At 49.2% G+C, this 21,473-nt stretch overlaps 1 protein-coding gene across 5 annotated transcripts in view; it reads right to left on the bottom strand.

The window, feature by feature from the left end:
- Window positions 1-4,005: 4,005 nt before the first annotated feature.
- The window catches only part of LOC129048798 (uncharacterized), a 163,639-nt gene continuing 146,171 nt past the window's right edge, over window positions 4,006-21,473 (bottom strand). For all 5 annotated transcript variants that reach the window (XR_010135595.1, XR_010135607.1, XR_010135587.1 and 2 more), the window contains exon 4: window positions 4,006-6,415. The gene's annotated coding sequence lies outside the window, so the exon portion shown is untranslated. The remainder of the gene's footprint in view (window positions 6,416-21,473) is intronic.

Below are 21,473 nucleotides of genomic sequence, written 5' to 3'. Positions count from 1 at the left end.
AGTGGCCTAGGCCAGGTGCAGTGGCTCACGCCTGTAATCCCAGCACTTTGGGAGGCCTAGGCGGGGGGATCATGAGGTCAGTGGTTTGAGACCAGCCTGGCCAATATGGTGAAACCCCGTCTCTACTGAAAATACAAAAATTAGCTGGGCGTGGTGGCGGACACCTGTAATCCCAGCTACTCGGCGGGGCTGAGGCAGGAGAATCATTTGAACCCAGGAGGCGGAGGTTGGGTTGCAGTGAGCCAAGATCATGCTATTGCACTCCAGCCTGGGCAACAAGAGTGAAACTCCATCTCAAAAAAAAAAAAAAAAAAAAAAAGTAGCCTAACATTTCCTTTTTGTATTGTGTCTTTTTCTTTTTTGGAATCAAGTTTATACAAGTTATATCAACTTCATGAAACAGCCTGAACAGCTTTCCTTCTTTTCTATTTCTGCAACAATTTGTGTTATATACCAATTAGTTGGGTTTTTTTCTTCCCTCTACCTCAGCTTTATTGAGGTATAATTGGAATATGAAACACTGAACATATTTAATGTGCATAATTAGCTGTCTCTTCAAATTTTGGTAGACTTTACCTATAAAATATCCTGAGCCTTTGGATTTTCAAGGTGGCAGGGAGATTTTTATAATTACCATTTAAATCTGTCTATTTTGCTATTAGTTTTCTGTTTATCTTGTATCAATTTCAGCATTATATATTTTCCAGAAATGTGTGCATTTCATCTAGGTTTCCAATGTATATAGTTGTACATGTGTATAATTGTTCTAGTATTATTTTATGTTTTAAAATATTAGTTTTAGCCCCTGTTTCATTCTGTAGTTTGGTTATTTGAAATGCTCTCTTGTGTTCTTGATGTTTCTTTTATCAGCATTTTTAAGAAGTTTATTTTGTGAGTGTTTTCAAAAAAAATTTGTTTTTACTCATCATTCATATTGTTTTTGTTGTTCTTGATATTGTTCTCTACTTCATCAACTTCTGCTCTTACCTTGTCATTTCCCCCTTTTCTTGTTTGTTTGGGTTTCTCTTCCAGGTTTGAGTACATAGTTCCTTTGTTTTCAGCCTTTTTTGTTTTCTGAGAGATTTACTTAAAGCTATAAATTTTCCTCTTGCTATGCTTTAGCAGTATGTTGACATGTAGAGGTTTTTTTGACATTCAATTCTAAGTAATTCATAATTTCCGTTAAGATTCCCTCTTTAATCCAAAGGCCAGAAAGTAGTATGTTTTTATTTTTGAGACATAGAAGATATTTTGGCTATTCTTTTCATCTCTTCCCACCTCCTGTCTCTCTCGACTACTATCATGTTGATGTTATTTGGATTTTAGCTTTAGATGTGATATATATTCATCATTTATTCAAGCATCAATAAAATTTAATAAGTTCTTTTCTTTTTTTTTCTTTTATTTATTTATTTTGAGATGGAGTTTCACTCTTGTTGCCCAGGCTGGAAAGCAATGGTGTGATCTTGGCTCACCGCAACCTCCACCTCCCAGGTTCAAGTGATTCTCCTGCCTCAGCCTCCCAAGTAAGTAGGATTACAGACGTGTGCCACCATGCCCAGCTCATTTTGTATTTTTAGTAGAGATGGGGTTTCTCCATGTTGGTCAGGCTGGTCTTGAATTCCCGACCTCAGGTGATCCACCCGCCCTGGCCTCCCAAAGTGCTGGGATTACAGGCTTGAGCAACCGCACCCAGCCAATAAGTTCTTTTCCAATCGTATTTTTCTTGTACGACCTCTTAGAGTCACGTTATATTATTATTATTATTATTTTGAGGCAGAGTTTTGCTCTTCACCAAGGCTAGAGTGCAGTGGTGCGATACTAGGTCACTGCAGCCTTGATTTCCAGGGCTCAAGCAGTCCTCCCACCTCAGCCTCCTGAGTAGCTGGGACTACAGAAGTACACCAGCCCCCCACTTTTTTTAAATTGCTGAAATACATTTTTCATGCAATCTTTATGCCTGCAAATAACTTTACTTTGGCTTCATATTTAAATTAATATTTAGCAGTGTTACGGAATCTTTGGGGTATCATTTTTCTGGCCGGAAACCTCTGTGGCCAGTGGCACCTTTGCCCAATTTTTGGTCAAGAATGCTGGGCTTGTTTCACCCTCTTGGCCTGGAAGTCTGTGCTCAGCTCCTGCTACTGGTCTGGGTCCCATGCCTGCCAAGAGCAAGTCAGGCGTGGAATGGTGAAAGGTGTGTGAGTGAGTATGGGGTCCAGCCACTGCTCACAGTCAGACATGCCAGCTGCTGCAGTGGGGTGGGCAGCTCCAGGTGCTGGCACAGGCATTGGCTCCCTATAAGGTTGCAGCTGGACCAGGCACACAGCAAGCAGCTTCCACACTGGCATCAGGGAACACAGTGGCACCTGGACACTTGAAGACACCAGGAATTGCAGGGCCCCAAAGAGAGAGTCACAGTCCTGGCTTGGGTAGCTCCCAAGTCTGGGCTACCTGAAGGGCCACAGCTCTTCTCTCCTCTTCACTCACAATGTGGCAAGCAAGAGGCATGTTTCAGCCCTGTTTGTGTTACAGCTCTTTTAGCCCCACCATTTGATGGGTCCTGAGTTCCTCTCCTGTGACCAGGAAGAATGGGGTACACAGACAAGTGGAGGGTGAGCAAGATGAAGAGGAGCTTTATTGAGTGATAGAACAGCTCAGTCTCCCCCAGGGGGAAGCTCCTTTCCACAGCCAGGGTGTCCCAACAGGTGTTCAGCTCCTAGCAGAGAGGAGATCCTGGAGTGGGAAACTCCTCTCTGCAGGCAGGTCATCCAGTTGTCTCTGCAGCTCTCAGCAGAGAGGAGGCCCTGAAGTGGGTCGTGTCCCTCTGCAGCTGGTTTTCAGACATCTTGTCAGCTCTGGCTGAGCCTGGGGCCTTTATGGGCCTCAGAGGGGAGGAAGTGCGTGCTGATTGGTCCATGGACGACCAGAGGCAGGTGGAAAAGGCACCTCAAGCTCCCACTGCAGTCCATGCAGTCCACAGGACTGGCAGCCCAGGCTTTAGCCTTCAGGCCCTCTCTGGCCTGAAGGTGGGGGCCTCACTGGGAACCACCCCCTTCTGCCCAGGAGCCTGTCTGCCTCCTGCTGCCTTTCATGGGGCCCAGGCTGTTTGTGCCAATGGATGCCTACAGGCCAGTGCCAAGCTGCCCTCACCATCCCCTTGGCTTCCCTCCCATGCTCATTGATGCCCAAAGTCCAGAAGGGGCCAAGGTGGCAGAGGGCTGGTATGTCAGCACTGCCCCAAGCATGTGCACACCCAGCTGGGCTGCAACAACACCCAGACTTGGCCCCGAACTTGCTCCAAGATGGGAGTCAGCACCGACAGGGGGGAGAAGCAAGGCAGCAGGAGCAGGCACTTCCAAGCCTGTAAGGGCAGAGGGGGTGGCGAGGTCTTCTTGGGCCCCTAAGAGCATATGGAGGCCCAAGTTCACAACCCCAACTTGGGCAGCTGCAGCTGCACCTGGGAGGGCAGGGCTGCTGCTTGCTTCTGGCTGCAGCCACCTCTGTGGAGCATGCAGCCCCAGCTATGCCCCCTGGCAGCCTGGGGCAGGGGCTGCAGTCCTCACAGAGCTCAGGCCAGTGTTCAGGGCAGGGGCAGCATCACCACAAGCTCCCAGCATTGCCCTGGTGCTCAGGGGCAGCCCGAGGCAAAGTGGATCTTGGGACCTGGGCCCAGCCATCTGGAGTGTCAGGCTCGGTGGTCTCCCATCACAGGGCAGACCCCAGAGACACAGACCAGGCAGCTCCTGGTGGCCCCTCACAGAGCCTCCTCTTGAGGCACAGGAACCTGGCATCCTTGGGGTATGGGCACAGTGGCTGTGCCGCTGGCTGGTCCCCAAAGCAGGTGCCACTCCTACTTTCCTCCCCAGCCCCTGAAGCACGGCCCCAGCTATGCACCCCAGGCCTGGTCCCCCACCCCCACCCCCACCCCACTCTGTGTGCAACCACAGCACTGGCCCCAGCCCAGCTCTGCCTCAGGGCCTCCCTCTTCCCAGGGTGGCAGGCTGTGAGAGGGCTATCTGCCTCCTCCCAGCACACTCCCTGCAGCAGCCAACATGATGGCAGCAGCCGCTCCAGACAGTCCACCACTGCTATCAGCGGTATATAAAATTCTAGGTTCAAATTTTTTTTCCCCAACAGTTTCTAGATATTGCTTGATTATTATTTCAATGTCCATTTAATTCTCCTTATTTGTAGGTGATATTTTTTTTTTTTGGAAGCTTTCTGTCTTTGTTTTTGATGTGCTTAAATTTCACTTTAATACCAGCAACAAGCAGAATTTGAAATGAAAAATACAATATCATTTACATTAGCACTCAAAAAAATGAACTACTTAGATATAAATCTAACTTCCTCTATATATGATATATATGATGAGAATTATAAAACTCTGATGAAAGAAATCAGAAAGCTAAATAAATGGAGATATATTCCATGTTCATGAATAGGAAAACCCAATATTTTCAAGTGGTCCATTCTTCCCAACTCGATCTATGGTTCACTGCAACCCAGTTAAAATCCAAGTAAGTTATTTTGTGGAGATTGACAAACTGATTCTAAAGTTTATATGGAGAGGCAAAAGACCCAGAATAGCCAACATGATATTGAAGGAGAAAAACAAAATCAGAGAACTGACACTATCTTACTTCGAAACTTACTATAAACCTACAGTAATTAAGACAGTGTGGTATTGGTAAAAGAAGAGGCAACTAGATCAACAGAACAGAATAGAGAGCAGGACGTAGACCCACATAAATATAGTCAACTGATCGTTGATAAAGGAGGAAAGGCAATATAATGGAGACAATTTAGCCTTTTCAACAAATAGTGCTAGAACAACTGGACACTCACATGCCAAAAAAAAAAAAAAAATCTAGACACATTCACAAAAATAGCCTTCACAAAAATTAACTCAGAATGGATCACAGAAACTGTAAAACTCCTAGAAGATAACACAGGAGAAAATCTAGATGACCTTGAATTTGGTGATGACTTTGTAGATATAACACCAAAGGCACAACCCATGAAAGAAATAATTGATAATCAGGGGTACATTAACATTGAAAACTAGGCTGGGCACAGTGGCTGATGCCTGTAATCCCAGCACTTTGGGAGGCCTAGGTGGGTGGATCACTTGAGGTCAGGAGTTCGAGACCAGCCTGGTGAAACCTCATCTTTACTAAAAATACAAAAATTAGCCGGGCATAGTGGTGTGTGCTTGTAATCCCAGCTATTCAGGAGTCTGAGGCACAAGAATCATTTGAACCCAGGAGGCACACGTTGCAGTGAGCCAAGATCGCACCACTGTACTCCAGCCTGGATGACAGAGGGAGACTCCATCTCAAAAAATATATGTATATTTAAAAACTTCTAAGCTGGACATAGTAGGACACATCCGTTGTCCTAGCTACTCCAGAGAGGCAGGAGGCTCACTTGAGCCCAGAAGTTTGAGACCAGGCTGGGAGATATAGGGAGACCCTCATCTCCAGAAAGGAAAAAAAAATTAACTGCTCTGCAAAAGACACTGTCAAGAGAATGAGAAGACAAGACACAGGCTGGGAGAAAATATTTGCAAAAGACATATCTGATAAAGGACCGTTATCCAAAATATACAAAGAATTCCAAAAAAACACAATAATTAGAAAACAACCCGATTAAAAAATAGGCAAAAGATCTAGACACCTCAGCAAAGAAGATACACAGATGGCAAATAAGCATATTGAAAGATGCTTAGCATCAGATGTCATGAGGAAGTTGCAGATTAAAACAATAATGACATATCATTACACACCTATTAGAATGACCAAATCCAAAACACTGACACCACAAAATGCTGGTGAAAACAGGGAGTAATGAGAGCTCTCATTCATTGCTGGTGGGGAGGCAAAATAGAGCAACCACTGTGGAAGACAGTTAGGTGGTTTCTTACAAATTAAACATACTCTTATCGTAAAATCCAGCAAGCCCACTCTTTGGTATTTACCCAAAGGAGTTGAAAGCTTGTGTCCACACAAAAATCTGTACACAGATGTTTATAGCAGCTTCATTCATAACTGATAAAACTTAGAGGCAACCAAAATGTCCTTCAGTAGGTGAATGGATAAACAAACTGTGGTACATCCTGACAATGGAATATCATTCAGTGCTAAAAAGAAATGAGCCATGATCATGCCTGTAACCCCAGCACTTTGGGAGGCCAAGGCGGGCTGATCACCCAAGGTCAGGAGTTCGAGGCTGGCCTGGCCAACATGGTGAAACCCCATCTCTACTAAAAACACAAATATTAGCCGCGCGTGGTGGTGGGCACCTGTAATTCCAGCTACTCAGGAGGCCGAGACAGGAGAATCGCTTGAACATCGGAGGCAGAGGTTGTGGTGAGGTGAGATCATGCCACTGCACTCTAGCCTGGGTGACTCTGTCGAAAAAAAAAAAAAAGAAATGAGCCATGAAAAGACATGGAATACTCTTAAATGCATATTACTAAGTGGAATAAGCCAATCTGAAAAGGCTACATACAAAACGATTCCAGCTCTAAGGCATTCTTGAAAAGGCAAAACTATGGAGACAGCGAAAAGATCAGTGGTTGCCAGTGGTTAGGGTAGAGGAAGGAACGAACAGACAGAGCACAGAATATTTGGGGGACAGTGGAATTGTTCTGTGACGCTTCAGTGATGGATATATGCCATTATACAGTTGTCCAAACCCATAGAATGGACAGCAACAACACTGAACCATAATGCAAACTATGGATTTTTGACGATAGTTGTGTGTTGTAAAAAATAGACCACTCTGGTGCTGGGACCTGATAGTGGCACCAGGTGAGGAGGGCAGGGGGTATATGGAAACTCTGCTCACTTTTGCCATGAACCTAAAATTGCTCTAAAAAATAAAATCTATTAACAATTTTTAAGAAGTTCACGCTAATGTGTCTATATATAAGGTCTTTTTCCTTTTCTATCTGGTTCAGTACTTCTTTAACCCCTTCTGTCTGAGGGCTTATATATTTCTTTAGTTCTGGAAAATGTTAAGTCACTTTCTTAAAATATTTTCTCCTTTTTGTGTACTCTTTCATCTGTTTCAGAGACTCATTATAGACACATATAAGTATTTATTAGCCCTCTCCTTCCTGGCCTCCACATCTCTTAATTTTTCAATATTCTTTCTCTCTATCCCTGGGGGAGATTCTTTTTTATTATTTTATATTTTACTTTATTTTAGAGATGGGACCTGACTCTGTCACCTAGGCTGGAGTGCAGTGGTGCAACCACAGCTTACTGTAGCCTCGACCTCCCAGGCTCAAGTGATCCTTCTGTCTCAGCCTCCAGAGTAGCTGGGAAGCTGGGATCACAGGTGATTGCCTCGATGCACTTTTTTTCTTTTTTTGAGACAGTGTCTTGCTCTGTCGTGCAGATTGGAGTGCAGTGGCTCAATCTCAACTCACTGCAGCCTCTGCCTCCTGAGTTCAAGCGATTCTCCTGCCTCAGCCTCCCGAGTAGCTGGGATTACACTGTGCTCCACCACACCTGGCTAATTTTGTATTTTTAGTAGAAATGGGGTTCCACCATGTTCGCTAGGCTGGTCTTGAACTCCTCACCTTAAGTGATCTGCCAGCCTTGGCCTCCCAATGTGCTGGGATTATAAGCATGAGCCACTGGGCCCAGCCTCCACACATTTTTAAATTTTTTTGTAGAGATGGGGTCTCACTATGTTGCCCAGGCTGGTCTCAAACTCTTGGGCTGAAATGAGTCTTGGCCTCCCAAAGTGGTAGGAAGATAGGCGTGAGCCACCACACCTGGCCAGGAGAGCTTCTTGACTCTAATTTGACCTCATATCCACATAATTAGATTTAGTTGAAATGAACATTCCCCAGATCTGAGTCCCCAACCCCGCTGGTCTCTGTGCCACAGCTGAGGAAGTCAAGAGGTCTAGGAAAAGGGTATTTCCAGGACCTGAGCTCCAGGAGCCATTCCCCTATTCCCTCATTCCCTCATTGCCTCATTCAAGAACATTGATTCCTTTTCTTCTCTGTGCCAGGCCCTGTCCTGGGTCCTGGAGGCACTTGGGCCCTGAATAAGTCTCCAGCACTCTCATCACTCTCCTCCTCATCTATGATGCCCCAGCCATGCTGGCCTTCTCCCAGCACCTTGAAGATGCTGAGCTTGCTCCCCTCATAGGGCTTTTCCACTTGCTGTTCCCGGCACCTGAAGTGACCTCCTACCTCTCCACCCTTCCAATCTCTGCCAATTTTTGTATTGTGGCAAAATCAAGGCTCAGTTCTCGTCATTCCAGGCTCAGTTCAAATGTTACCTCCTCAAAGGGCCCATCCCTCACGCTTTGTCTACATCAGTCAACCCTCTTCTCATTCAGCATTACCATCTTTGCCTTCTTTACACACAGCATTTACCACTGTAGGAAACTAGTTAGGGGAGGCTGCCCTAAGCTGCAGTTACAGACAGGAGGGAACGCAAGGTAATGAGAGAGCCACCGTTCATGTCCATTCGGGGTAATCACAGGCTGGGCCCTCTGTGAGCATCTTACATGCACCACCTTATTTCATTTACACAACTCTGTGTAATGAAGACATTACGGTTATACTTATGTCACAGATGAGATGAGCAGCCTGAGACTTAGGGAGCTGAAGTGGCAGGGCTAGAGCGTAGTGGAGTCCAGATTGGATCTGAGTCTGTGTGACTCCAGAGCCTATATTTGTGACAAATAGGAAGTGAGAGGAAGAAAGAGGTACCCATCTCTCTGCCTCTCTTGCACGTGGTACATCCGGACATTTGTCTCTGGAGCTGGGAGGGCTCCATGACATCACCTCAGAGTGCCAGCGCCCGGCATGCCCACTGAAAGGGCAGAGACACCGAGTCTTCCTCTCTGCCCTTCCCCATTTCTCTCCTTCTTACAGCACTGAGTGGTCAGGAGGGGACTCCAAAAGGCCTCCTTTAATTAGGAAGCTGGAGGCAAAGCTTCAGTCCACCCCTACTCACGGGCCCCCCTTCGCCATGATGTCCACCCCTACTCACAGGCCCCCCTTCGCCATGATGAGGGTTCATCCGACCCCTCGCCCCAATTCCATATGCTCAGGACACACAAAGGCAAATCAGCTCCCAAGCCCACCAGCTCCATGGCCCTCTTGCCCCACATCCAGAGGGACACCTGGTTCCTGGGTCCTCTGCAGTGGAAAGGCTGTGATCAGAGCAGAACCCAGCCCTCCTAGTCTGTTTCTAGGTGCTCCCTCTGGGTGGGGAGCTTCTGGGTCCTCTGGTCTTTCCTGCTCTTGTCCCTCACAGCCCTTCGACAGAGAAGGCCAGCACTGCACCCCTGGACAGCCATGGCTGTGTGGGCTGGGGGTGCTGGGCTCTGTGGGTTAGTGGGGCTGAGCTGGAGAAGCACAGTGGCTACCTCAGAGCCCCTTTCCCATCCCCCATGGCTCTGACAAGGGCAAAGGAGGAGACAGCAAGGATTCCCAGGCCTCATCCTCCTCCCCACCTGGTGGAGGTTGTTGGAGGAGGCACAGGGAGCTGCCACCAGTGCCCTGGCCCCTGGTCAGGATAGGCCTGGGGAGAACCACAATAGAGCCCTCAGTGGGCCTCAGGGCCGCAGCAGATCTACTGTCTGCAGAGAGCCTTCCCATCTTTCTTCTGTTTCATTATCCTGGCAGCTCTTTGAAGTAAGCAAGGAAGGGAGTGTGAACCCCCTGAGGAGAAGGAGACACCGAGGCTCAGCAAGGTGAACTATGTGGAAGGCTACACTGTGGCCTTGAATGAGTGCTCCAGCCAGGACATCCTCTGCTCCCTCACATTAATGCATGTGTGCTTACATGGGTGCCTTGGTCTGCTAGGGCTGCCATAGCACAATACCACAGACTCAGGGGCTTACTCAACAGAAATGGACTTTCTTACACTCTGGAGACTGGAAGTCTAGATCAGGGTGCCAGCATGGCTGGGTTCTGGTGAGGGCCCTCTTCCTGGCTTGCAGACACCACCTTCCTGCTATGTGCTCAAATGGCCTTTCCTCAGTGCATGAGCAGAATGAGAGAGAAAGAGAGGGAGCTCTCTGTGTCTCTTCTTATAAAGGCCCTAATCCCATTGTTGCTGAATGCCAAGGGTTTGACCTAGGTCCAGTTGCTCACTGCACAGAAAGCCAATCACTGACACAACAAGTGTTGCTGGGGAAGAACACTTTAAGGCAGGTGACATCAGCAGGGAAATGGGAGACTATTCTCAAATCTGTCTTCCTAACTGACTAAAGTTAGGGGCTTATATAGCAGAGACTTAGGGAGTCGTAAGGAAGAGGAGTTGATCAATAGGCAGCAGGCCGTCAGATGAAGGGTCTGGTGTCCCATTGTAACCACATGCAGGAAAACAGGAATTAGGGAGGGGTAAGGAAGAGGTATTGATCAACAGGCAGCAGGTGTGTCTCATTGGATGTGGTGGTCTGGGAAGTTTGTTTGTTCATTCGTTTCTTTTTCTTTTCTTTTTCTTTTTTTTTTTTTTTAGACAGAGTCTTGCTCTTTCACACAAGCTGGAGTGCAGTGGTGCAATCATAGATCACTGCAGCCTCAACCTCCCAGGCCCAAGTGATCTTCCCACCCCAGCCTCCTGAGTATCTGGGACTGCAGGCATGTGCCACCACACTAGGCTAATTTTTTTTTTAAGAGACAAGGTCTTACTATGTTACCCAGGCTGGTCTTGAACTCCTGGTCTAAAGCAATCCTCCTGCTTCAGCCCCTGAAAGTGCTGGGATTACAGGTGTGGGCCACCGCACCAGCCTGTTTTATTTTCTTGATAGTATGTTGCAGGACTAACAGTTTCCTGAGAAAGGAACTCAAATAAAACAAATGTAAGTTTCTCAAGCTTCGGTTTTATGGGGAAATTGGGCTGGTTTCATCATCATGAGTGCCCTACACTCATGAATTCATCTAACCCTAGTCACCTCCCAAAGGCCCCGTCTCCAAATGCCATCACATTGTGGGTGAGAGCTTCAACACAGGAATTTGTGGGGGCGGGGATTAACATTCAGTCATAACACCAGGTCTGTATCTTAATCTATTTGCATTGCTATAAAGGAATACCTAAGACTGGGTAACTTATAAGGAAAAGAAATTTCTTTAGTTCGTGGTTCTACAGGCTGTACAAGAAGCATGGCACCAAAGCATCTGCTTCTGGTGAGGGGTTTGGGAAGCTTCCACTCGTGGCAGAAGACAAACAGAGACACATGTGTAGGTCACATGGCAAGAGAGAAAGCAACAGAGAGAGGGGAGGAGGTGCCAGGCTCTTTCCAACAATCCTGTGGGAACTAAGAGTGGAAACTCATTCACTCCCGTGAGAATGGTGCTGAAGGTTCCAACCCCACAACACAAACACCTCTCACCAGGCCCCACCTCCAATACTGGGGATTACATTTCAACATAAGATTTAGAGGGCTCATATAATCAAACCATGGCTGGGTGTAGCGGCTCATGCCTGTAATCCCAACACTTTGAGAGGACAAGGTGGGAGGATCACTTGCATCCAGGAGTTTGAGAGCAGCCTGAGCAATGTAGCAAGACCCTGTCTCTACAAAATAAAAATAAAACAATTAGCTGGGCATGGTGGTGCATGCCTATAGTTCCAGCTACTCAGGAGGCTGAAGTAGGAGCATTCCTTGAACCCAGGAGATCGAGGCTGCAGTGAGCCATAATTGCACTACTGCACTCCAGCCCGGTCAACACAGTGAGACCCTATCTCAAAAAATAAAAAATACCACCACAGCAGTGTGCATGTACAGATGTTTGTACACATATGGGCATGCATAAGTGTGTAAATAGGCATTGTGCATGCCTTCCTGTGCACAAGAAGTGAGTGTGAGAGTCACAGGCAGAAGGATCTGTTTCCCTAGCCTGGCCTCTGTGGCTCCACTCTGTTGCCTCCCCCCATCTCTTGCCCAGCCTCCCACTTCAGTAGAGACTCCTCCTTGGCTGAGATCTCTTACAAGCTTTGTTTGTGCTGCCAGGGAGCTCTGTGGGCACAGTCTGGCTGTGCAGGCTCACCGTGACCAGCTCACTCACCACTCCTATGTGCTGAGCCTCTGCCTTCTGCTCCACCCTTTCTCACTTCCCTCAGCACAGGCAGTAGAAAGTCCACCTTGGATCTGCTCTGCATCTCTACCAAGAAAGCAAGTTTCCTTCTCCATCAATAGTCAGCTAGGACCATCCTCCGAGCTCTTACCTCCTGCTAGCCCAGGGTGGGCTTTCCCTTCCTCCTTACAGAGAACAAGGCTCACTCCCCTGCACCTACAGATCATGTTTCGGGGAAGCTGCGCGTGCCTCTCACCTCCCTCTATTTGAACAGAGCCGTAATCCACAGGCCACAGAAGTGAAGAGGCTGGGGCCTCCTTCATTGCTGTCAATTTTCCAGCAGAGCTTATCTGTGCCTTCACACAGTGCTCTCTTGTCAAAGAAGCCAGGGGCGGTGTGTGACAACCAGGTTAAACAAACACTGCCTCCCTTCCCTGTCCTGTTACTGAGGACAGCCTAGTGTCTCCTTGGCTTCCACGGATGTTGGTGTATTGTCACCTGTCCTTATTTGATTAGTGTCTTACTCAGAGTGCCTGGGGCCATGTCTTCACAGAAAGAGAGCAAAAAAGAGGACATGTCTCTGCTGTTTCCTCTTTGCTGCCTGGGCTGCTGGCCCCAGAACGGTGGGGGAGGTGGGACTACAGGGATCAGGGTGGGGGAATGAAGCTGCTTTCAAGGACAGGGAGGCCAGGGTTTTTAAGGACTGCAAGCCTGGGATCGAGGTCCATGCATTGTTGATTCAGAAACCCTTTTCAGACATCTTCATGTCCATCCTCCATCTGCTGTCCTGACCCATGGTGGCCTCTCCAAGCTCCTGCAGTACAAGATGAGAGGGGCTTCGTGTTTTCCCTCGTTAAGGAGAATACATGCATCCCAGTGAGTCCTAGTGGTGAACGCTGGTGCTACTGCAATGACTTCCTGGATTCTGTTCCTCTGCGGTCCATGAACACGGATGGAACACACCACGACCAACAGCCACCAAATAGAGGACCTGGAAGGGAGTGTGGCCCTTTCCACATGAGCCCCCTCTCCATGGCTGAAAGAAGAGCTCAGAACTCACTGCCTTCTCACATGGGGTCACTGGCTCCATCCTCAGGTCTTATTGAATTTTCTCAGGAGTTCTGTGAGATAGTTGGTAATATTTTCATTTTCCAGATAAGAAGCTAAGGCTCAGGAGGCCAAATGACTGCCTTAAGGTAACGTAATCAGCAAGTGGTAGAGCCAAGACTCAAAATTGGATCTTCTGGCAACTCCATAATTCAGGCTAATCCTGACATTAGCCTGAAGGGCTGGCCAACACCAGGTTGTGCACAGCCTAATTTGCAAGGTCCATTAAGGACAAAACAGGTCAGGCACAGTGGCTCACACCTGTAATCTCAGCACTTTGGGAGGCCAAGGCGGGAGGATTGCTTGAAGCCAAGCGTTCAAGACCAGCATGGGCAATGTAGTGAGACCCCATCTCTGAAAAAAAAAAATTAACCAGAAGTAATGGTGTGCTCCTGTAGTCCCAGCTACACAGGAGGCTGAGGTGAGAGGATTGCTTGGGCCCAGAAGTCCAAGGCTGCAATGAGCTATGAGCTATGATCACACCATTGCACTCCAGGTTGACTGACAGAGCAAGACTATCCACCAGGATATGGTTTGAATTTGTGTCCCTGCCCAAATCTCATGTCAAATTGTAATCCCCAATGTTGAAAGAGGAGCCTGTGGGAGGGGATTGGATCACGGAGGTGGATTTCCCCCTTGCTATTCTTGTAATAGTGAGTTTCCATGAGATCTGATTGTTTGAAAATGTGTGGCACCTCCCCCTCTTCTCTCTTCTCCTGCTCTGGCCATGTAAGACGTGCCTGCTTCCACTTCGACCATGACTGAAAGTTTCCAGAGGCTTCCCCAGCCATGCTTCCTGTACAGCCTGCAGAACCGTGAGCCAATTAAACGTTTTTTTAAAAAAAAAATTACTCAGTCTCCAGTCATTCTTTATGGCAGTGTGAGGAACAGACTAATACAAAGACTCTGTCTCTAAAATAAGAAAAAAAAATTAAAGAACAAAACAATTGGGAATGAGAAGATCGATGTAGCCCTCTCCAACAGGTGTTTTCTGGTATACGTGTTTTCACTGTCGGGTAGTCATGAACTTGGCTGGCTAATGTTAGACATAAGTCCCTAGTGAACAATAGCTATAGCACACACATTCTCACGTACGCTCACAAAAGTCTGATACACGCACCCCACACCCAGGCATGCATGCATCACCTTCTCATCCCCGACCACCTGCATCCCCTGGGAATCCATTTACATCTACTCAACAGAGCGGGGAGGAGAAGGAGATAAACCTGTATCAACACTGTATTTCTATTCCTCTCTCTCCTTGTGAAAACAAAAGAGGAACAGGGCAAAGCCTCATCCAATATTCATTGGGAATCATCTCGACATGATCCCGGGAAAATAGGTCCTTTTCAAATCCATGGTTCAGATGCAGCCTTTCCCGTGACTGGGAGTGGGGACAACAGGCTGCTCGCAGGGCTCCGTGGCTGGCACAGGAACTTGGTGGTAAGGCTTAATTATGATTCACAGAACTGCATTGTGGAGAGGGTTTAGAGCCACTTAATTAGTGTAGAAATATACAGTCGTAATTATTCTGAAATATGGCCTAATTAACCTATAGAAAAGCCAGGACCACTGCTTGGGGATGCCAGAGACATTAGTAGCTTATTAATATACCCAGTCTGGGCCAGGAGCGGTGGCTCACGCCTGTCATCCCAACACTTTGGGAGGCCGAGGTGGACAGATCATGAGGTCAGGATTTCGAGACCAGCGTGGCCAACATAGTGAAACCCGGTCTCTACTAAAAATGCAAAAATTAGCAGGGTGTGGTGGTGTGCGCCTGTAGTCCCAGCTACTCAGGAGGCTGAGGCAGGAGAATTGTTTGAACCCGGGAGGCAGAGGTTGCAGTGAGCCAGGACCATGCCATTGCACTCCAGCCTGGGTGACAGAACAATACTCCGTCTCAAAAAAATATATATACATATATATACATATCCAGTCTGCTATCTGGCACAGCCTTTGGGGGACTCGGGACTGGGGCAGACGGAGGAGAAAGGGTTTGTCTGGGAAGATGAAATGTTTAAGAGGAAAGTGTGATGTGGGCAGGGAAAGGAGAGGGGAGTGATATTTATTGAGGACTCATAAGGGCCAAGCAATGTTTTAGTCCATCTTTTACTTAATCTTCAAAACAGTCCTTTAAGATTGATATTAAACTTCAGGGAGGTTCATTAACTAACCCAAGGTTACGCGGCCAGGAAACATTCACACTGGAATTCCCCTCTAGTCTGTGGCTGCAAAGGCCATGCTTTTTTCTCTCTTCCACACTGCCTTGGGCAGGCACAACAGGCGAGGAAAATGGACTAAACAGATGAGAGCCCCTTTCAACCCTAAGGAGGCGGCTCTTCTGCCGTTTTAGAAAAGTGGAGTCATTCAAGCGGTTCAAGCTGTCAGTTGTGTTGCACAGGCTGGACACTGCACAAACCCTAGGAGTCCCATTCACACAAGCTACAAGGAGAATAATGTCCCCTAGAGGGCACAGTGTATGGCCTGCACAGCGATTCACAGCAGCCCTGGGAGACTGCCCTACATGACCCTTTAACTTTCCTTCCTACCCAAGAGACCACCTCCAACTCTGGCTCTGAGCCCAGATATTGGCCCAAAGCTAGAGAAGCTACATCTGGGATAATCCTTCATGAAGCAGAATTTGAACCCAGTCCTCTCCTGGGGAGACTCCAGCACCCAGGGACACTCAGACGCCAGGACACAAGTGCAAAGCCCTCCAGGGGGAGCCCGAGAGCCGGGCGTGCGCCGCAGAGCCTGTCTGGCCGGCAGGTTGAGGAATATTCCAACAACGTCCTCATTCTTCCTTGATCAAAGGAGCCGGGATTGAACCTGCTGTAATCATCCGTCGGGGAGTTTGCTTAAAATTCCCCTAATTATGGGAGAGCAGAAAATTGCTACGCCTCAGACTGAATAGAGAAATCGAAGGCGCCCTGCTCCCAGCTGCCTGGGGGGGAGACACGCCAGCATGGAAACAGAAGGCGGTGGGGGGAGGCGAGGGGCGACTGAGGATGGGCGGTGGGAGAAGAACGGTGTGCTGGTCCATGCCAGGGAGCGGGAGAGGAAGGGAAGGAGCCAGCTGCACTGAGGCTGTGGTGACTGGCTCAGGTGAGGCACACTGCCTCCCCTCCAGACAGAAGGGTGCAGGGGTGAGGAGAGCAGGCCTGTGGGGAAGAAACAGCCAGCATTGCCCCCTCCCATGGCTGGAGCTGGCTTTCTGGAGAGGCTGGGGACCCCCAACTCTGGCTTAGTTTGGAATGCGGGCTCTGGAGCATCCTCCCTGCCAGGAGAGGGGAAGGGAAAGGGCAGGAGGAAAGATCAGGGAGCAGGGCGGCAGGGCAGGGCTCATCCAGGCACCCCGCTCTGGGCTCAGCCCTGTTCCGGGCACACTGAGTGGTCTAGAAGAAGGAGAAGAGGACCAGATCTCTGCCCTCAGAGGGTCTCCTTCTGAAAGGGGAAACCGGGTGAGCATCTTAACCGAAAGTAATATTCAAAGGCGCCGTACACACCGGTGCCTGGCTCTCACAGTTTCCTGAGCTGTAGGAATGGGGTGGGTGTGCACTGAACTGCATGGATCAGAAGGGGAGGCTTGCTGGGCAGGCAAGTGCCAAGCAGAAGGAAGGGGCAAAGGAGGAAGGGACCGGAGAAGGGAGGGAGAATTCGAAGGAGCCCTGCAAAATAGAAGGGGATTATGGCGGCCATGTTTTGGATGAGGGTTCCAAGGCCCAGGGAGGTGGAGTTACTTGCCCAAACTCACACAGCCCATCAGTGGCTGAACTGGGGCTCAAACTCGGGTTTCAGACTCCTAGTCTGGTGCATTACACAGCCATGGAGGCAGGGGGTGGGAGTGGGGGTCTGGCCAGAAGGTGGGATGCTGGAAAGAGTGTGGGAACTTGGGCTTAAAGATCCTGCTGCATCAGCAGTCCATTTACTGACAAGTTGATATTGATTCTACTGGAGGAGCAGTGCTCTAAAGGGTCTCTCATTTGCTAGACCTGCCCCATTCATGAGCTCTCCGGAGTCCCCACCCCAACAGCTCCCCTACCAAGGAGAGACATACCTGGTGCCCCTCCATTCTCTCACCCGTTTCCAAGGGCCTTCTCAGTCCCTCCTGCAAGTCCCCAGCAAGTGCCTAGCTTTGGTCCTCTTGGGGCCCCAACTACACTACGTTTTTATCCCTTACAGTGTGGCGAGGGGTTGAGATTCTGGGGTTGCAAGTTACAGAAACCCACTCAAACTAACATTTAAGCCCAAAGAGGCAATTTACTGAAAGAACTTAGGAGTGTCTTGTAGAACCTAAAGGCAGGAGTGTGATGGAACCTCAGCAAGGAAGGGTATCGAGGACAGCAAAGCCACCAGGCACTAGGAATTCCAGGTCACCATCTCTCCTGCACACCTGCCTCATTTTTTTCTGTGGGCAGACCTCATGACCCAAGGTGACCACCCACAGCTCCCAAATGTATGTGGAATAGATAGAGAACTCTCTGAAGAGACTGTCCCTGCGCCCTGACTCCAGTGCCCCAAAGACTCAATTCTCATGGATCCAGCTTGGCTCAGGTGCCTTTTCTAATCCAGCCAGCATCAATTCAGGGGGTTGGGTCACATTGAACAAATGGCTTCGATGTGCTCACTGCTGTGTGTGAGCAGGATGGATCACGGTTCGTGGATAGTTGGAGAGTTAACTCCAACAACTGTCCATCAAGGTAGTGAAAACAGGGCTGCGTGGTGGGTGTGCAGTGGACAAGGCCTTGGGCCTGGACACGGGGGTGTTATCTGTTGCAGCAGGTGTTCTCCAGATGGTTGAGGCCTTCCCGTGCGCCTGAAAGGTGAGTTATTCAGTATGTCAGATGCTGCAGCTCCAGTGGCCAGCTGTGGTGAGGCAAATCCTCACATGGAAAACTAGAAATGAAAGGTGGGGGCTTCAGCCTGGCCCCCAGACCTGCAGGTGCCAAGATCCTGATGGGCAGCACCAGGCGAGTCTGGGAAGGTCGGAGCATTGGCACAGGGCCTGCTGGGGAGGCAGACCAGCCTCTGGGGCTCCAGGGTGGTTGTCTGAGGCTGGGAAACCGGTACTTTAAAAACTTGACTATTTTCATGCTGTTTGTATTTGCTGTAATTACTTCCCTTTTGTTCTCCCTTAGTATTTATGGAAGTTCTTTGTGAGAATGCCAGCGGATCCCAGCAGTACTGAGAGAAACCAGCAACGGGGTCTCTGTCTCCTCCTGGGCTCATGGTAAGACAGACAAATCCCCCACAAGCCTGGGAGTGGAGGTGGCCGGAACATGGCTGGACGTGGAGGTACTGGAGGTGGGGGGGACCAGGATTGCAGCCAGCAGGGCTCCTGCTCCCTGGGAGGGCCTCTCTTTGAGCTCTCTTTTGAACCTGGGGTGTCTCTGGGCTCCCTGGGAACAAAGTCTGTTGTCCTGGACTCGGCTGGGCTGGCTGCTAGAACTGCCCACATACTTTCGGCCTCATCCTGGGGGTAGGGGGCAGGCAGCCTAAGCAAGCCACTCTCAGGCCAGGGCTGGATGTGGACTCCTGAGGAAGCTGCTCCCTGTGCCCCTGGGTGCCCCTGGGTGCTGAGGCTGGGAGGAGGGGCAGCAGTGTAACCGTAAGAGGTTTGTTGTCCATTGTGCATGACAAGTCAGTATGCTGAAACACCAGGTTACATCAGAGAAAGAGGTTTAATTGTAGGGCCACCAAACAAGGAGACAGAAAGAAACCTCAAATCCGTCTCCCCAAGGAGTCTGGGGCTAGGGTTTTGAATGGTTTTGGAGTGGGCCAGAGTGTGGAGATTGTCAATTGATTCGAGTGCAGGGTGAAGTTATGGGACAGGGAGATGAAGAAACTGTGTTCTCACCCTGATTTGGTTCCTCTTTAGGGGACTTCAGACTGATTGGTGTCAGGTGTTTCACTGGAATTCAGGATCTGCTTAAGTAATTCTTAAACAAAAGTCTTATGACTCTAACATCAGATATCTTATCTATAGGAACAATTGGGATGCAAATGGCCAGTGTCAAGTGCTACGTGACTGTCGGTTACAAAGAAGTGCGTGGGTCAAAGTGCAGCCTGATTAATGCTTATCACCATATTTCTGTCCAGAATTTTTGTTCACCCTGTGAGAATGGCTTCAGCAGTGGCTTGACTGGATTAGCAGAGGTTCTGCCCAGGGTAGGGGGCCCTGTGTTGGGGCCCAGAGAATGGGAACGCAGACTCCTGGGATAAGTTCTCCCTTAATCCTGGTCTCTGCTGGGTTCCAAGTCTTCCTTCAAGTTCCCCTTCCCCAGCTCTGGCTTTTTGCTGGACTCCACCTTAAAAACTCAACAAGGGCATCAGAGCCAAGTCAGGCGAGGGGATTGCAGTTCTTCACTGGGTTTGGGGCCAGCTCGGCAGGAGATGGGGAAGGCCTTGGTGTTAGAGACAAGTGGTACCTCTGTGATTTCAAGGAGAAGATAGAGTGGAGGTTCATAGTGGCAGAAAGAGCCAGGGATAGAGTCATGAAGTCTTTTGCCATCTGATATTAAATTATTTGTAAGCAAATTGTCACCAATGCATCCCTAGAAGGTCCTGGCACTGCTCCATGCTGTGGCCTTTCCTGGCCAGATGGCGTTGCCCTGGGTGGCTGAGCAGCTCCGAGGAGGAGCAAGGTGTCTGCAGACAGAGAACCAGCAATGACATGGGACATTAGGTGCTGATGGCTTTGCTGAGCAAGAGAATTGCAATTAAGGACATGATGAGTCCCTCTGGGGGCTGTCAGACAAGGGTCCAGAGCAGGGGCCAGGAAGCTTGGGCTTAGAAACAGCAGCTGGAGGAGGGGGTGATGAGAGGGGAAACAGGACAAGGTGTGGGGGTACAGCCACCGTCCTCTCAGCAAGTCTGCCAACAACAACAACAACGAGGTGACATAATCATAACAGCACCTGCCCTTATGCACTGCTTAACATGCCCACACTGAGAGGTAGGCAGTTTCATTATCTCCATTTTACAGATAAGGACACTGCAGATTGGAGGTTAAGTAACTTACCTCAAGCACTTAGATAGTGGAGATGCAATTCTGGCCCAGCACCACGGGGCACCAAAGTCAGGCCTCACAGCCACCCCACTGTGGTGCCCTCTTCCCAGATTTTCCCCAGGCTGGCTCAGTTGATGCCCAGGGCCACAGGCCAGCACTGCCCCAGCTTGGATCTTGAGGTTTCAGGTGGAAAGTCCTAGGAGGTTGAGAGCTCACCCAGACTTTCTGTCTGCCACCCCGTGGACACCACCTCTCCACCCTGCTGTGGGGAAGGGAGAGGAGGGACATCTGCCTGGATGACAGGCAGAAGCCATTCCAGGGAAGGTGGCAGACCCAGAGAGGTGGGAAAGGAGGAGGGGTGCATGCGTCACCTCAGAGCTGGTGTCTGAGCTCCCCATTTGCTCAAACCTCCCACCACGGGGAACCCCCACTCCTGATCCTTCCTCCTTGGGCTTTGTCCAGTGACATCATTGTCAATAACAAGCTCATCCTTATCTAGAACAAGCATACCTGAAGGATGGGCACCTCCGCCACCCACTGCTCAGCCTCCCTCCAGCCCTGCTCATTTGCACATGCCCGCCACACCCCAAGGCACCCTGAAGGTCAGCTGATATGTGGAAAGCCATCGATGAACAACTCTGCCCTTTTTAGGAGCTGTTCATATTTTGCATTCAAAATGCAAAACGGGGAGAGAAGGAAAGGGGTGAGATGAAATGCGAGGGGGATGAGAAGTGAGAGGCTCAGGTGCTCGGGACCAGGCTTCATGGCAGTGCTGGTAGGCAGCCAACAAAGGCGCTGAGAGAAGGGGAAATAAGAGGTGAGGGAGTTCAGGATGAATCCCAGTTTTGCCCAGAATACGCGTCCCTTCATTCCCAGCAGCCCAAATCTTATCCATCCTTCAAAACCCAGGAGATGCCACCTCTTCCATGAAGCCTTCTCTGACCTCCACATGAAGCTTTCTTTCTCCCTAAGTACCTGTCCACACTGATCTCATGAACCTTGTCACTTTCTCATGAACCTTGTCCAAATAGCTGGGACTACAGACATATGCCACCACACTCAGCTAATTTTTTTTCTCTTTTTTTTTTTTGTAGAGACGGGGTTTTGCCATGTTGCCCAGGCTGGTCTTGAATTCCTGGGCTCAATCGATCTGCCCACCTCGGCCTCCCAAAGTGCTAGGACTACAGGCGTGAGCCACTGAGTCGCTCTCCCCCACCCCTGACCCATATGGTTTTGATAGGAGCAACAGCAGAAATAAAATCATTTATTTGTTCAACAGTATTTTTATTTCAGATA

This window comes from Pongo abelii, chromosome 9 (genome assembly GCF_028885655.2).
Source record: "Pongo abelii isolate AG06213 chromosome 9, NHGRI_mPonAbe1-v2.0_pri, whole genome shotgun sequence".
Classification (NCBI taxonomy): Eukaryota; Metazoa; Chordata; class Mammalia; order Primates; family Hominidae; genus Pongo; species Pongo abelii.
Note: the sequence above shows the minus strand (reverse complement) of the source record. Positions and strands in the feature narration are given on the sequence as shown.